This window comes from Dasypus novemcinctus, chromosome 24 (assembly GCF_030445035.2).
Source record: "Dasypus novemcinctus isolate mDasNov1 chromosome 24, mDasNov1.1.hap2, whole genome shotgun sequence".
Taxonomy (NCBI): Eukaryota; Metazoa; Chordata; class Mammalia; order Cingulata; family Dasypodidae; genus Dasypus; species Dasypus novemcinctus.
The window spans coordinates 56,472,816-56,490,298 of record NC_080696.1 but is presented as its reverse complement, the minus strand read 5'-3'; the positions used below and the strand labels follow the sequence as shown (position 1 = coordinate 56,490,298).

Sequence of the window (17,483 nt, the reverse complement as noted above, 5' to 3'; positions counted from 1 at the left end):
TGAGCTAGTAACTTAACCTTTGTAAACCTTGATATCATTACCTGATATGACCTCAACCATACCCACCTCATAGAATTGTTGTGACAATGAAATAAAAAATAAATATAAAACATTCAAAGCACAGGGTCAAACCCCAGGCATATTTTTCATAGACCATTGGTCTACATGATCATATCAGAGAGGAAGACACACTCAAATTCTTGACTAAGAGAATTTCATCAGCCAAGCCCCAGAGCAAGGTTAAGGATAGAGAATTAAGAGAAACTGAATTCCTTTCATGATTTAGAAATGCACTGGATGCTAATTTTATTATTACATTTGTTCTCCCAACAATCCTGAATAACAAACTACATAGTGGTATAAACTATGGTCTATAGTTTACATTAGTTTATACTTTGCACTGCACAATTTTATAGGTTTTGACAAAATGTGTAGTGGTTTGTATCTGCCATTGCAATATCATGCAGAACAATTCCAATGTACCCCAAAACTGCCCCATGATACACCTATTCTTCCCTCTCCCTTCCCTTAGAACTTCTGGTGACCACTGTCTATATCAACGTTACAAGTTCTTCCATTACTAAAATTATAATAAGTTTACTTTAGTCCATAGTTACATTCACCACTTACGTTTGTTCATTCCTCAATATTGAGGATTTGGTGATGGTGATGTCCCCTCTGCTTCTGACTGAGAGGGGTCTTAGATCCCATAGGGCAGATGTATGGAACTGTTTTGCTTGAAGTTGTACTCTCTCTTTTTTGGGATGGGCATTGTCCATCATCATCCTTTTGTTAGTTGTCCTGGTGTGAGTCCAGTGAACTGGAGAGCAGGTGATGGCTGCAATTCTGCTGCAGTCTCATATCCTTGAGTAAGCTAAACCAACTTCCTTACATCATGGTAGTCTCCGGCAGAGTTCCAACAGGGTGAACCCCATTGGGCTAGTGCTTATCAAGCCTTGGCTTACACTGCATATTGCAGTGAGTGATAATGTTCCCTTGGCCAAAGTAAGTCACATGCCAAACCCAGACTGGATCTGAACAGGGACGTAGACCCTGCCTCTTAAGGAGAAGTGTTGCAAAGAATGTGTGACCATTTTTTATCTACCACAGAGAGTTTAAACAAGGATGTATGTGGCAACCAAGTAGCAGAGTTTAGAATCAAACTCAGGTCTGAATGTCCTCACACTTCTTCCAATATGCCCCCATGTCTCATTCCAAGAATGGCGGTTTTCCATAATCACTTATATTAATGCATCTCTCCTTATAACACACTGAAGGGTTCCTATAATGTAATGCACATCATTCCTAGCTCTGGGTGTCGAACAGTGTTCAAAACAACCAAAGCCCCTGCCTTCAGAAAGCTAAGAATGTATTAGAACATCAGATTAAAGGGATGAGGGAGGGCAACAAAAAAAGGGGCAACTTTAGATTGATTGGTTAGGAAAGGCTTTTCTGGAAAGACGAACTATAGACCAAAGCAAAAATAGAGAAATGAAGGCAACCATAGGAGAAATGTTCTATGTAAAATGTCCAGCAAATATAAAGTCCCCAAGGCAGAGAGGAGCTTTGTGTTGGAAGGACAGAAAGAAGCCAGTGTGACCAGTGCAGAGAAAAACAGATGGAGAGTAGAGGGGAAGAGTTCTGAAGGTAGAAAATGACTAGAGCATATCGGTTGTTGGAAAGCACAGAAAGGTGTTTGGATTTTATTCAATTTGAAACAAGAAGCAATTGGAGCATTTCGAGCAGGGGATTAATGTTATCTAGTTTACATTTAATCTGGGTAACACTTGGTAACACAAGATAGTTCTAGTCACTGTGCGGTGTGTAGATTATAGAGCAGCAAGAGGGGAAGCAGAAAGGTCAGTTAAGGGCCATATTCTAGGCCCATGCTAACAGTGGCAATGCCGATTTGCTTTGGTGTAAGAGCTTATAAGATCACATGGTGGCAAACTCAGCATGTAAATGCAATGCCTTCCCCCCAGCGTGGGACATGACACCCGGGGATGAGCCTCCCTGGCAACGAGGGACCACTATCAACTACCAACTGATGATGCAACTGGAAAATGACCTTATACGGAAGGTTCAATGCGGATCAGCAGAATATCCACGTCTACATAAAATACCATGACTTTAAAATGCTGTTTGACCTAAAGTAAGGGGGAAATGAAAAGGAGAAATGAGTTTACATGGCTACGAGTTTCTAAAAAAGAGTCTGGAGGCTGGCAGAAGGATTGCCCTCATGCACAACTGAGCAGAGTCAGAGAGACAGATAAAGCAGATACAACCCCCAGATATTGGTTCCTTTGAGGGCTAAAGAGACCCATGGGAGTTATGGTCATGGCTGATGGGGTTAACTACCAGGGCAGATGGCCCCTCTTTGGAAATGGTGTTTATGTGTGATGAATCTGGACTCAGATGGGATCTCCCTTCATAAGACTTTCATGCTAATGTGCTGGAGGTGCAGTTAACGTTGGGGTTTAAGATATATTTAGGGGAATTGAATCTCTGGACTGAAAATGTGATAGCCAGGTCCTGAGCCTCAACAGACTCCAGCACCTACAATCTGAGTTATTGGATGGAGCTAAGATGGAGTTGAAGAAGGACAACCACCACACCATGGAGCCTAGAGTGATTACAACTGAAAATGGGAGGATTGCATCCAGCATCCATGTGGAATCTGAGCCTCCTCTTGACGTAGAGGTGCAATGGACACAACCAATCCAATGTCCACATAGAAGAGGTGGCATTGGATTGGGAAAAGTGGACATGGTGGACGATGGGTATGGGGAAAGGCAGGAAGAGATGAGAGGTGGAGGCGTCTTTGGGACATGGAGCTGCCCTGGATGGTGCTTCAGAGGTAATCACCGGACATTGTAAATCCTCACAGGGCCCACTGGATGGAATGGAGGAGAGTATGGGCCATGATGTGAACCATTGTCTATGAGGTGCAGAGGTGCCCAAAGATGTACTTACCAAATCCAATGGATGTGTCATGATGATGGGAACGAGTGTTGTTGGGGGGGGGGAGAGGGGGGGTTGGGGGGGGGAGAGGGGGGTGGGGGGGTGGGGTTGAATGGGACCTCACATATATATTTTTAATGTAATATTATTACAAAGTCAATAAAAAAAAATGTATTTCTAACTTCAAAAAAAAAAAAAAAGATCACATGGTGGATTGCTCATGGGGTGGAGGCTAGTAAGGATAGAATACCACAAATGGAGCTAAGAATGCCAGCAAACCCACTCACTGGGGAAACAAGAAATCAACACAGCGTGAAGCTACCTGAATATAAAAATCAAATGTCTTGGTTTTGCCTTATTCTCCAGTAACCTGAATAGGAGTCTTATTTTCAAATTTATAAAGGTGTGGTAGGTGAAAGGACAAAGTGCTTTATTTATTATTTTTTTTTCCTCTTTTTTTTTTTTTATTGACTTTGTAATAATATTACATTAAAAATATATATGTGAGGTCCCATTCAACCCCACCCCCCCACCCCCCCCTCTCCCCCCCCAACAACACTCGTTCCCATCATCATGACACATCCATTGGATTTGGTAAGTACATCTCTGGGCACCTCTGCACCTCATAGACAATGGTTCACATCATGGCCCATACTCTCCTCCATTCCATCCAGTGGGCCCTGTGAGGATTTACAATGTCCGGTGATTACCTCTGAAGCACCATCCAGGGCAGCTCCATGCCCCAAAGGCGCCTCCACCTCTCATCTCTTCCTGCCTTTCCCCATACCCATCGTCCACCATGTCCACTTTTCCCAATCCAATGCCACCTCTTCTATGTGGACATTGGATTGGTTGTGTCCATTGCACCTCTACGTCAAGAGGAGGCTCAGATTCCACATGGATGCTGGATGCAATCCTCCCATTTTCAGTTGTAATCACTCTAGGCTCCATGGTGTGGTGGTTGTCCTTCTTCAACTCCATCTTAGCTCCATCCAATAACTCAGATTGTAGGTGCTGGAGTCTGTTGAGGCTCAGGACCTGGCTATCACATTTTCAGTCCAGAGATTCAATTCCCCTAAATATATCTTAAACCCCAACGTTAACTGCACCTCCAGCACATTAGCATGAAAGTCTTATGAAGGGAGATCCCATCTGAGTCCAGATTCATCACACATAAACACCATTTCCAAAGAGGGGCCATCTGCCCTGGTAGTTAACCCCATCGGCCATGACCATAACTCTCATGGGTCTCTTTAGCCTTCAAAGGAACCAATATCTGGGGGTTGTATCTGCTTTATCTGTCTCTCTGACTCTGCTCAGTTGTGCATGAGGGCAATCCTTCTGCCAGCCTCCAGACTCTTTTTTAGAAGTGCTTTAGCAACGTGCAAAGGCAGAAAATGCAATTTGGAAATGCATAGTTTCTGGTTGCTCCAAATGCCTTACATCCATTATTCCCAGTTAGGTTCTCTGATTAGAATTTAGCATTTGGTTGTAAACTAAAAGGCAATCAAACCCAATAATGAGAAAAGAAGAGATGAACATCACCTGGGCTGTATTCCATTGTGCATATGGACACTCAGGAGATGATGCATCCAAATACAGAGCAAAATCATGGCAACGGCACAATTTCTCAATAAGATTGAGATGTGGTAGCTGCTCCCTAATCTGCTTTCCAACTTCTAAGGCACCCAAACATCTATTCACTCTTTTCTAACTCACAAAATTTAAAATTGCCCTTGGCATTTATGTGAATGGAATGACAATCCATCCTTCTACATATACCTATTAGCTTCAACATACCCAAATCAATCTATATCTTTCAGGACACAGCCCTACCTTGTCTCAACAAAAGACCTAGATCTCTGTCTTGTCTAAGAAATTACACCCTGAGACATAATTCCCTGTTGTCTGCATATTTTCCCACATAAAGCTCCCCAAACAATAAATCATCTTTCTGTCTTTCCCATCATGTATAGGCTCATTACTTCACACATCATAATTATAATCAATAAACAAACCTCAAGGAAAAAAATCTGAACAGCTAAATGATATTTTTTTTCCTTAACATCAGCACAACTTTGTATGAGCAAAACTTATAATATATAGGTGGGTGCTCTGGATGATTTCATGTGTAGCTCTCTTACATTTTGTGGAAATTCTTAGCAGGTCCATCTACATAAGGGGGAAGAAAAAGCTCTTTTTTCCTTTAAGACTTCGAAGTCTGATTTTTTAAGTGCACAGATAACTTTAATATCTAAATTGAAAAATGAGAAGAATATCCGTAGGGAAAAAGGAGCGTATTGCTGCCTCCCTGAAGTTCATCAAATGTTGTCACATATTTCTCTAACATTTTTGACTTGGTTAAGTGCAAATTTAGGTGAACACACTCTTTTCCCAGGGTTCATGGCAACAGAAATGTAATATGTATTTCCTGATTAACTAGAGTGGATCTTAAGTCTGAGCAAGTTAGGTGAATGGTACTTCCTGGAGGCAGAGGGTTGGACAAAATGCCTTCTCATTTCCATTATTCCATAATTTGACTGCTGCTAATATTTTAACATTCACTTCTTCTTACTTAAATATGTAGAATGTAAAGCCCCTGAAATTTCCATCTGAATCATAAACAATAGTGCATATTTATTTTCCATGTAAATATGGAGAAAAACTGTAGTGAGGAATTAAGCAAATGAGAGATTATGAATAAAGCTAACCTTCAGTGTCTGTCATAAATTATTGTATCAGATGAAAAACCAGTGCATTTTAATTCACATTATTAATAAAACACAACCATACATAAAAGTCCATATCCTTTTTTCCAAGGTGTGATTTTTAGCAGTTAAGAGTCTAATTCATTGCTAATTAATCCCATCCCTTTGCCAACCTCACTCTTTATTTCATGGTTATCATTGACACCATTTCTTATGGCTTGTGGTTATCAAGGGAAAATCTGACTCCTAGGCCTTGATGAAACCAGTCTTGACTAGCAAGTTTTCGAACCACTGATAAATTACTACCTTTTACCCCAAACTACATGGTCACTCTGAGAGGACTGTGTGAAACTGTGAGTGTCATATTGTCTTAAAAAGTATTTCCCTGAATTTTTGTCTATTTGTTATGTGGCCTTGAGTGAGAAGCTTAACCTCTCTGCTTCTGTTTCCTCATCTGCTAAATTATGGGTAATAGAAAAGGTCCAATCAGTTAGTACTTGTAAAATGCTTAGAATGGTATTTGGTGTTAAGTCATCACAGTGTTGTGGCTCTTAGTATCGTCATTCCTTTTTTTATTTAGGAAACTGTTATTGTCCTACAAGATACAGGGCTCCAAGCCTTCCTCCAAGAAGACTTCCTTGATTCCAAGAGGTAAAAACTAGCCAGTTCTTTTTCTGTACTTCCATTTTTCTTTGAGTCCTTAAATAGTTTGTATTATAATAATTTGCTCTTATATCTATTTCCTCACTAAACCCTGTCTGTCTCTTTATTTGGTCTTTCCAAAGCAGAAATATATCTTCTGTACATACACCCCAGGCTATAACACTGTCTTTTTGCACATTTGAATGAAGGAATGAATTTGTTACTTGCAATTCTATCGGTAAAGAATTCAGGCCAGTTATAAACACCTAAATTATAAAGCATTTGTTCAGTCCTAAATTTTAAAGGTTTATAGCTGCCACTTCAGAAAAAAATTGGACACTATGTGTCTCCTAATAGAAGTCCCCACATTACCTCTAAAATATCCCTGCCCCTCCAAAAAAGCATACCTGAATCAGATTAAGCCTCTTAGTCTATCTGTAAATTTAGAGGAAATATAGGGGACAGAAAAACATGCTAAAGGACACTATAATAATGAAATTAGCAAAATATAGACTGTGAGAAACTCTATAGGACCAACTCTATAAGATAAATGACCAAATAAATTGCAGGAGGGAAAAATATGTGGACAAAGATTTCAATTAAAAGAGACTTAGGAGGGATGTCAACCAATTGCAATATGTGAACTGTATTTGTATCCTGATTCAAGAATTGTGTACCCCAGAAAAATATGTACTTAATCTTAATACATTCCTTTGGGTATGAAGCCATTGTAAATAGGACTTTGGGCAGATGTTATTTTTAGTTAAGATGTGACCCAACTGAAGCAGGATGGATCTTATTCCTGTTACTGGATGCCTAATAGGAAAGACCAAAGGGAAAAGCCACTCAGGGAGGAGTGGAAACTGGAAGCCAACAGAACTTGGTAATACCCAGAATTATTATTAGGTATGATAATGGTTATGGTTTTTAGGAACCTTTGCCTTTTATAGATATGTACTAAAATATTTATGAATGAAATTATAATATGTTTTATATTTTCTTTAAAGCAATCAGGGTGGGTGGAAATTTAATGAAAACAAGATAGGGCAAGAGTTGAAGACTGTTGAGGCTGCAGGGTAGGTACATGGAAGTTTGTGGTACTGTTCTACTTTGTGAGTCTGCAAATTTCAATTATAAAAATAAGCTTCAAGACTACTAATTCACTGCAGGTTAACAGAAGTGATCATGTTTCCTCTGTTTCCCCTAGATTGAAAACTCTGACCATATTTTTATTATCCATGAGCCTAGAAACATTTCTTTGTACAAAGCAGTGCCAATCACACTTTTAAGATGTATTTTTTAAAAGGATACTTAGATTACATACAATGTTACATGAAAAAATATGATTCCCATATGCCCCACTCCCCACACTTCCCACTTTTTCCCACATTAACAACCTCTTTCATTAGTGTGGTACATTCATTGCAATTGATGAACACACTTTGGAGCACTGCCATTAAGCATGGATTATAGTTTACATTGTAGTTTACACTCTCTCCCACACAATACTGTAGGTTATGGCAGAATATATAATGGTCCGTATCTGTCATTGCAATGTCATTCAGGACAATTCCAAGTCCCCAAAATGCCCCCATATTTACACCTTTTCCCTCTCCCTGCCTTCAGCACCTCCAGTGGCTGCTGTCTCAATATCAATGATATAGTTTCTTCCATTACTATACTCACAATAAGTCTATAGTAGAATACCACTAAGTCTATTCTAGTCCATATTTTATTCCCTAAGCCTGAGGATTCTGGGATGGTGATGCCCACTCCACCTCAATCCCATATAGCTAATGGATAGGAGTCTCTTGCTTGCAGTTGTAGACTTTCTTGGTTCCCTTCATACAGTAGTTGTCCATCCTCACCTCTTTGTTAGCTGTCCTGGGTGAGTCCAATGAACTGGAAAGTAGGTTTTGCAACTCTGCTGAGGCTCAGGGCCCAGCTGGCTTGTGGATGGACCAAAGATGCAAGTCTCTTGGATGTACACCTACCAACTCCAGCACCAACTATAGGTTCAAATAGAAAAGACAAAGGCATGTGTAGAGAAGTCACATCTGAGTCCAGCTCTGTCATTGTCAGGAGCACAAACTCCAAAGGAGGGGCCACTGGCAAGGCACCGAACTCTGTAGCTATCGCAATGACCATAGGACCTCCAATTAATATTTATTGGATTGTATTTTCTTACTTGTAAATCCTTTGGCAATATACATTCAAGTGAACTTCTCAGCCAAAGAGTTATTGTATTTATTCAGTAGTTTATGCGATACCAATGATTTTATGAATAATTAATGCTTACTTCCTAGCAACTATGATTGTTAATTAACTTACCCAAATTATCTCCCTTAATTCTTGCAGAACTTTACGAAGTGGAGCACAGGTGACATGACACTATTATGATGCAATTACAGTACAGAAAATGAAACTTAATGGGGTGGGGTACCTTCCCCATAATGGACAACTCAAAATACTTATCTCAAGACACATAAAATAAGACTCTTTTTCATACAAAGCATTACAGGGACATGCCACAAGTCAAATGGCTACAGAGAGATTGGTGAGAGAGTAGAAAGTGGTCAGTGTTCCTGTGGGAATTAAGATGGGCATTGGAGAGGTTGGCAGGGTTTAGAGCAGGATGGAAAAGCAGGTCGAGGGAAGGGTAATAGGACAGCCAAAAGCCTAGAGCAGATATTCCAAACCAGTAGCCCAGCCAAACTTTTTTTTGTCTACATATTTTAGGGTTTTTAAAATCTTAAACTTTTAAAAATTTTTTTAACATATCAAACTTATCAAACAGTTGCAAAATTAATACAAATCCCACACAGAGAACTCCAAATTATCCCCATCTCCCCAGAAACCAAGACCCACCAATTTTAACATTTTGCCACATTCATCATGTCATTCTGTCAATCCATCTATCAGTCCATTTATCAATCCATCTCTCTATATATACATATATATTTTCTGAACATTTGAGGATAAGTTGTATACATTACGCTCCTAGAACATTTAATAATTCCATGTACATTTCCTAAGAACAAGGATATCCGCTTATGTAACCACCTTAGGTACAGGTATCACATTCAAGAAATTTAATATTGAAATACACATTACAATCTATATTCTAATATTTTCATATATCTCGATAATAGCCTTTTAAGCCTTTTCTCCTCCATTATTACATTTCATCATGGACCACATATTGCATTTACTTTTCTTGTCTCCTTAGTTACTCTTTTTTTTTCCAATTGTGGAAATATTTATACAACATAAAATTTCCCATCTCAGCCACTCCCAAGCATACCGTTCAGTGGAATTAGTTACACTCTTACTGTTGCAGTACCTTCACCACCATCTATTACTAGAACTTTCCTTTCATACCAAATAGAAACCCTATATCCGTTATGCATTAACTCACTATTTCCCCTGTCCCTCAACCCTGGTAATCTTTACTCTAATTTCTGTATCTATGAATTTGCATATTCTGTGGTATTTTCTTTGTAGTTATCATGGAGCTTAAATATAACATCTACATTTATAACAATCTTGTTTGGTTTGATACCAAAATTAATTTCAATCGAAGGTCCAAACTATGTTTCCATACCCCCTCTGTTCCCTCATCTTTATGTAGTTCTTGCTACAAATTTTGTATTTGTAAATTATGAGTCCAAACTATTGATTTACCACTACATTTTATGCATTTGCTTGTTAGACCTGTAGGTTTAAAAAGACCAAAAAAAAAAAAAGTACTAGCATTTATATTTATCCAAGCCATTACATTTACTAGAGATCTTGATTTCTTCATGCAGTTTCAATCTATCATCTACTGTCCTTTCCTTACTACGTTTCTACGTGCAGAACTCTCTTAAACATCTCTTACAGGGTCACTCTAATGGTTGCAAACTTTCTCAGCTTTTGTTTATCTGGGAATACATTAATCTTTAATCTCTCACTTTTGTATGACAGTTTTTCTGGATATAGAATTATTAGTGGCAATTTTTAGCCAATGGCACTTTTTAAAAAATGAACTTATATTCTTTAGTACAATAGCTTTCAAACCTTGTTGTATATAAAAACCCAACTAGGGAGCTTTTTTCATATAATAAACTTTATTTTTAGAGATGTAGATTATGGAAATATTATATCAAACATATAGGGGATTCCCATATACCCACCCTTCCCCATCCCACATTTTTCCCTATTTAAAACATCCTACTTTAGTGGCGTACATTTGTTGCAATTGATGAATAAATATTGAAGCATTGCTACTAACCAAAGCCAATAGTTTACATTATGGTTTATACTTTGTGTTGTATAGTTTTATAGGTTTTGACAAAATATATAATGGTCTGTAGCCATCATTGCAATATCATACAGAACAATTCCAATGCCCTAAAAATGCCCAATAGTCCACTTATTTTTCCTCATACTCCCATCAGAAACTGTGGTAACCACTATCTTTATATCAATTTACAAGTTCTTCCAGTAACACAATAATAATAAGTCTACTTTGGCCCATGGATGCATTCCCTTTTATATTTGTTCATTCCTCAACCTTGAGGACTTTTGGATGGTAATATCTGCTCTCTTTCAAATTGAGAGGGAGCTTAGATCCCATGGAGCAGACGGAAGGAACTGTTTTGTTTGCAGTTGTAGATACTCTTTGTTTTTTGGCATGGGGTTTGCCCATCATCATCATTTTGCTAGTTGTCCTGGGCAAATCCAATGAAATGGAGAGGAGGTGTTGACTGCACCTCTGCTGAGATTTAGGGCTTAACTGGCATATGAACAGATCAAAGATTTAAGTCTCTGGGACATACATTTAATGAGTATAGTGCTAATTACTGGTTCAAATAAAAGAGATAGAAGAATTGTATGTAGAGAAATTATAAATGAGTTGACTCTGTTACACTGGAGAAATAGATTATCATATATTTCAAGGTATGGCCCACCCACAGAGTGCTAATTTTAGGGGGTTGTGTGCCTTGCCTATAGTGTCCAGATATCTCTAGAGCCTTGCATGCACCCCTGTTTGAGGCTTTATTTACTGTATCAATTGATGATATCTTCCTGAGCTTAATCTCTGAAATGACCTCCCAACTCACTTTGACATCTCGTAGCCATTAAAAAAAAACAAACAACACTTTTGTATTTAATGTTTCTCCCTTTTGGTCAGGTCTTTTTCCAAATGCTGGCTGATGCTTGATATTAATCCTTTAGTGCCATCCACCAGGAAATATATCCTACACCAGGGGGAAGGTAGTGAGTTTATTTGCTCAGTTTGACTTAGAGAGAGGCCACATTTAAGTGACAAGGGGAATTTCAGGAGGTAACTCATACATAATAGTTATTATTTTACAAGAATAAGGTTCATAAGTATAAGCATTAATATCAAAGCCTTGACAGATTGGTTTGTTTTCTTTTATTAGGCACTTTCTACGTACTTTAGAGATTCTTGCCACTCCATAAGAAAACATAGCAGGATTCACCAGGATGGGAGCCAAAATTACTTTAAATATGTCATCGCATTATCTTCTTGCCTCCATGATTTCCTGTGAGAAGTTGGCATAATCTTATTGAGGTTCCATTGCATGTGACATATTTTCTCTTTTGTGGCTTTCATAATTCTCCATCTCTTTCAAAAAATATGATTTTTAATTGTAATAAAATATACATAATATAAAAATCATTTTAACCATTTTAAGTGGGCAATTCTTTGATTATAAGTAAGTAGACAATACTATATAACTTTACCCACTATCTATATCCAGACTATTTTCACCATACCAAACCAAAACTCATACTCATTTAGTGATAATTCCCCTCCCTTTCCTGCCATTCCTGGTAACAACTATTCCATCTTCTATCTCTTCACATTTGTTTATTCCAAGTATTCCATGTAAGAGAAATCATACTGTATCAGTTCTTTTGTGTCTGGCTTATTTCATACAACATGATGTCTTCAAGTTTCATCCATATTGTAGCATACAGTAGCAGTTCACTTCTCTTTAGCAGCTGAATAGAATTCTATTGTATGTACATACCACTGCCATAGTTTGTGGCTTTTGTGGACCCCTGAAACAATATGTTCTTAAATTGGGGCCATTTGATTAGATTACTGCAGGTAAGGCATAACCCAGAGTGGGTCTTAGTCCTTTTACTGGAGTCCTTCATAAATGCAATGAAGTCACAGAGACAAAGAGAAAAGACCCAGGAGCTCTGACAGGAACCCACAGAAGCTGAGAGAGAAAGCCACGAGAGCAAGAAGCTGAAATCAACAGAAACCAAGAGAAAGAGAGCCACAGAAGGAGCAGCCTCGAGCTGAAAGCAACAGAGCCTCGAGGAGAAGGCAGAGACCAGCAGATGTCACCACTGTGCCCTGCCATATGGCAGGAGCCCAGGATCATCAGCAGTCATGTCTTCAGGGATAGAGCATCACACGATGCCTCGATTTTTCTCAGCCTTGGAACTGTAAGCTTATAAGTGAATAAATCCCCCCTGTACAAACCAGCCCATTTCTGGTATGTTACCTTGGCAGCCTTTAGCAAACTAAAACAATCACATTTAGTTTATCCAATCATCTCTTGATGGACACTTGGGTTCCTTCCACCTTTTGACTATTATGAGTAATGCTATGATAAACACTGGTATATAAATATCTGGGTACCAGATTTCAATTTTTGTTGGCATATACCCAGGAGTGGAATTGCTGAGTCATATGATAATTCTATGTTCAGAGACAAGTTCTTGAAAGAATTACCTCTTCCTGAAACATGTCATGAAGGAAGAGCAGACATGGAGTGAGACTAAGGATTTGATATAACAAAGTTTGCACTGATTCATTTATTCATTCAACCAGTATTTGATGAGTGCCTACTAAGTGAACAACCCATATCATATATTTCTTTGCCCACTTTGTTTTTTCTTTAATGCATCTCAATGCTAGATATCACATTATGTATTATACCTTTGCTTAGTTTTTTGATTATGTCATTCCAGTAAAATATAAGTTCCATGAGAGCAGGCATGTCCTCTCCTTCATTTACGAGGGTATCCTCAAGGCTTACAACAGTTCCCGAAAATAGAACATTTTCAATAAATATAATCTGAAAGCCTTGTCCTTCACAGAACTCAGAGCCTAAGGTCAGAGGCAGAAAAATGAACAGGCAACTACAATACAGTGTGACCAGTACTGAGGTGGGAGAAGTTCAGGGAGCTTTGAACACACAGAGATGAGGCACTGAATTGTCAACTAAAAGAAAAGCTGTTGTAAAATCCAGTTGATACCCTACCTCTTGGAAAGAGAAATGAAGGAAAATTTCTTTGCTTATTTGTTAAACAGATTGTGCTAAAAGATGCATAACCAAAGCTGAGAGGATGAAGAAATTGCATCATTATTGACTATGACTATTTCCAGCTAATTACCACCTTATACCAAAGCAAAAAGTCAGGACCTGATTTTGCCACTAAATTTACTAGTCCCCGGTGCCACTTAAGTGGGGGAGGGAGGTGTAAGCATAAGATGAGAGTATCCATGTCATTCATGAGAAATACAAAATCATCTCAGTTTTGATGGAGTTAATTTAAGCTAGTAGGTGGGATTTTTAAATTTTTGCATGTACGCATATGTGTGTATTCAGAGTGCACTTTCACCCTGGAGAAGGCAATCAGTGGACAGTTATTACCCACTATCAGAGGGCCAGAAGACCTGTCCCTTCTCACCTCACCTCTGCTAGCCCAGCTGAACATCGGGGTAAGTACCACAACCCATCTTAGCAAAATGCTTCCGTTGCAAGCAGCAAGAACTTGTCAGATACAGATGGTGATGCCGACTTCTCAATAGGGAAAAAAAGGACCTAAATTAGACTTCTATAAAAAGAATATTGCATATTTATTTCCACAATAACACCCAGGAAAAACGTTAGTCAAGAAGCAAGCAACTGGGTGAATAAATAAGCTTGTCTTTGTTCTCATCAATTAAGTTATTACATCAGTTGGAAAACCAGTGAATTATAATACAGATGTTTAATGAAACACTGCTGAGCCTATAAGTCAAACTCCTATTTTGTGGTGTGATTTTGGCTGCATAGTTTTGTGTGTGTTAAACCGTATTTATTAGCTGATACCCATTATTATTTTGAGCAAGGTATAATTCAGTTGTCAGGCTCCAGCGCAGGCAAGGAGATTTAATCAGTAAGAGCCGCTTTGCTACTGAGTATAAAACAATGTGGGTTTCATGAAGCAATCACGGCACTGTGAAAAAATGGGATTAATTAGTATTGTACAAGAACAGGCAGCATGCTCATTAAAACCTTGTGAGGTGGCTCTTGATAAACTGCCACTTGATAGGACTGCATTACTGTGACAAGCCAAAGACTTCATTTCCAAATCCTTTCTGATTGTATCTCGCTTTTAAGTTACCTGAAATGACCCTCCTGGCGTTTTGAATACAAAGATCAAAACGACTGCCAGGGATGCCCTAGCCACCTGGACCCAGGAAGCCAAGCAGAGATGGGGAAGCTTCAAAGACAACTTGTTTTGAACTCGCAGTCAAACATGAATCAATAGCTGTAAATGAGGCAGCACCCAGGGTGGTGGATTTGCATTCGCACTCGGCAGGTCGGGCAGAAACTAATTTGACAATTGGCAACCACCTTAATGAAGGCCACATACAAATCTTCTCTGTCTGTTTGTTTACCCAGTGCTGGGGATGTTTGGAAATGTATAGGGCCTTAGGAAGATATCAGGGGCTCCAGAGAGCGGGTGGGGTACGGTGGGGAGGTGGTATACTGCATAGAAAGAGTAAGGCAGTAACTCAGCAAGTATGCTTTGCAGCGCCTCTTTATTAGTGCCCACTGATTAATTATTTGGATTTCCCAAATGCCTTTTATAGTTCCTTAAATGAATAGTTATTGTTTTGTTTTGTTTTCACAGTGAAAGTGTTTGCACATGGAAAGAGAAAAAAAGAAAAGGTCCTATGAGAGCAGCCTGCATTAGGTAAAGAATATTTTTGATGTGCTCTGGACAGCCCCTTTGATCACCAGATTTTATTCTTTCTCAAACTTGTAAGGGTTTGGGTTACAGTCCCTTACAAGGTCCCTTACAAGGTCCCTTACAAGGGTGCAGTCATTTTGGAGGACTCTCGAGTTCATATTGGTAGAAATACGTTCTTAACAGTTCATCAGATCCACAGTTTCCTCCAAGAACCTCCTCTTACCTGCAGCCTTCCAGTTTCTGACTTGGCTGGTAGCTTTAGCTAACACTGAATGTAAAGCAACTGTACATAGAACAGGTATTCATTCACTGGGATGTATTTTGGATTTTAGAGCTGGAAAATGCTGCTAAGAAACCTCAAAGTCCTTGGTTTTTTCCCGCAAATGATTTTATTAAAAAAAAAAACTAAGCTTGTTAAATCTCACCAGCATATTAAATTAATGCTTTCTACCATGAAGCTCAAGTACTCAGCTCACAATTATAGGTTGTTTGCAATTGAACCTGGAGTAAATCCACTACAATCTGCAGATTGGAGGCACTGGGCAGAAGTCAGGCTACCTGAGCAGGCTAGATAGAATTAAGCACACTGCTTTATCAAGTGATGTGTTGTGATATTATTAATTTAAACCCTAACATCTCATTGTCGTGATCCAAGCTGCATGATGTAATGCAATATGACAGCCATTGAATGAATAGAAAATAGAATTCATCTCCCGAAATTTTACACAAAATAAAGGCACAGAGAAAGACGAAATCAAGGGAGAAAGACAGACAGATAAATACCTTTAGTACCTGAATACTTCTTCTGTGTTCGAATGAGTCTGCCTCGACTTGGCAACATTAGGTGTACAATATAGCATCAGTTTCTGCGTGCAGAGATACCCGCCGTCTCATTTATTCCTCTGTATAAGGAAGAGGAGAGAATACACTCCTATTTTGTTTCTTTTATTTTTGCAAGTGAATTGCACAGAGGTAATATGCTGTAAGTGGAGATTCAAGGACTGCCATTTATACATGACACAGTAATAGGAAATTTTCTGCCCCTCTTAGCTTGACGAGAACCTCCTGCAAAGACCCTACAACTCTTTCAGGTGGTAACCACCTATTTGATTTATAATCCTATGGTGGCGGAAGAGGTTAGCTTGGTAATTTAAATCACTAGATTTCACTAATGAACTAGGGCCGGGGAGAAAGCACTTTACATTGTAAAGGCTCCATTTCACCTTCCTTATGCCCCACATACTTTATCTACAAAGTTTTACATTATTTATAGAAAAAGGGAAATGGTTCTCTCACAGCAGAGTGAGCGAGCTCAGCCTTTCTGCTCCTAGTGCTTCTCTGGCCATCCACTGAAAATTGGATGCCCTTTCTCAGGATGACAACTGGGTGGCCAGATTTCACAAATAAAAATTCAGGATGCTGGTTCAATTTGAATTTCGTGTAAACAACAAATAACTTTTTTAGCATAACTGTGTTCCATGCAAAATTTGGAAGACACTTATACTAAAATGCAACTTGTTGTTTATCTGAAACTCAAATGTAACTGGGCATGCTGTATTTTATCTGAAACCCTAAACTAAAAAGAAGGAAGAAAAGAGGCAGACTTAACCCAGGGAGGTCGTTACATGAAATGTCAGGAGAAAATGCTCCACGAAGCATGGGAACACTGACCTTAGCAGTCATAGGCCTCTAGGCTTCTCAGTGGAGCATTTTTATTCAGCAGATTATTATGGGCTTCACTGAGTTTTGAAATATACTATTGGTCACTTTTTCCCACATGGATAAGCAAGTTTTAAATGATATTTCCTTCATATTCACCTTATTTCTACTGTTGAATTTTGTATCAAGGAAATGTACAGTAATTCTCAAACTTGAGAATTCCTGGGACCTCCTCCCCTTGCTATACCCCTTCCCTCTCACTTCCCCCCACCCGGTATTTCCATAGACTGCAGGTTCAAAACACTCATGTTGTATATACCCCAAGTAATTGGAAAACAGGTCCCCAGACAAATACATGTACACCAATCTTTATAACAGCACTATTCACAATAGCCAAAAAAGTGAGCAACACAAATGTCCATTAACAAATGAATAAACAAAATGTGGTATATACATAAAATGGAATATTATTCAGACATAAAAAGGAATGACATACTGATACACGCTACAGCATGGAAG

General features: G+C 38.8%; 1 long non-coding RNA gene across 4 annotated transcripts in view; it reads right to left on the bottom strand.

The window, feature by feature from the left end:
- LOC101436575 (uncharacterized) overlaps positions 1 to 17,483 on the bottom strand; it is a 131,516-nt gene that overhangs the window by 34,912 nt on the left and 79,121 nt on the right. For 3 of the 4 annotated variants that reach the window (XR_011647375.1, XR_011647373.1, XR_011647376.1), the window contains exons 2-3: positions 16,089 to 16,207; positions 8,180 to 8,320 (exon numbers count right to left, since the gene is read on the bottom strand). This is a non-coding gene — a long non-coding RNA (uncharacterized lncRNA). The remainder of the gene's footprint in view (positions 1 to 8,179; positions 8,321 to 16,088; positions 16,208 to 17,483) is intronic. The other variant, XR_011647374.1, reaches the window with a different exon arrangement.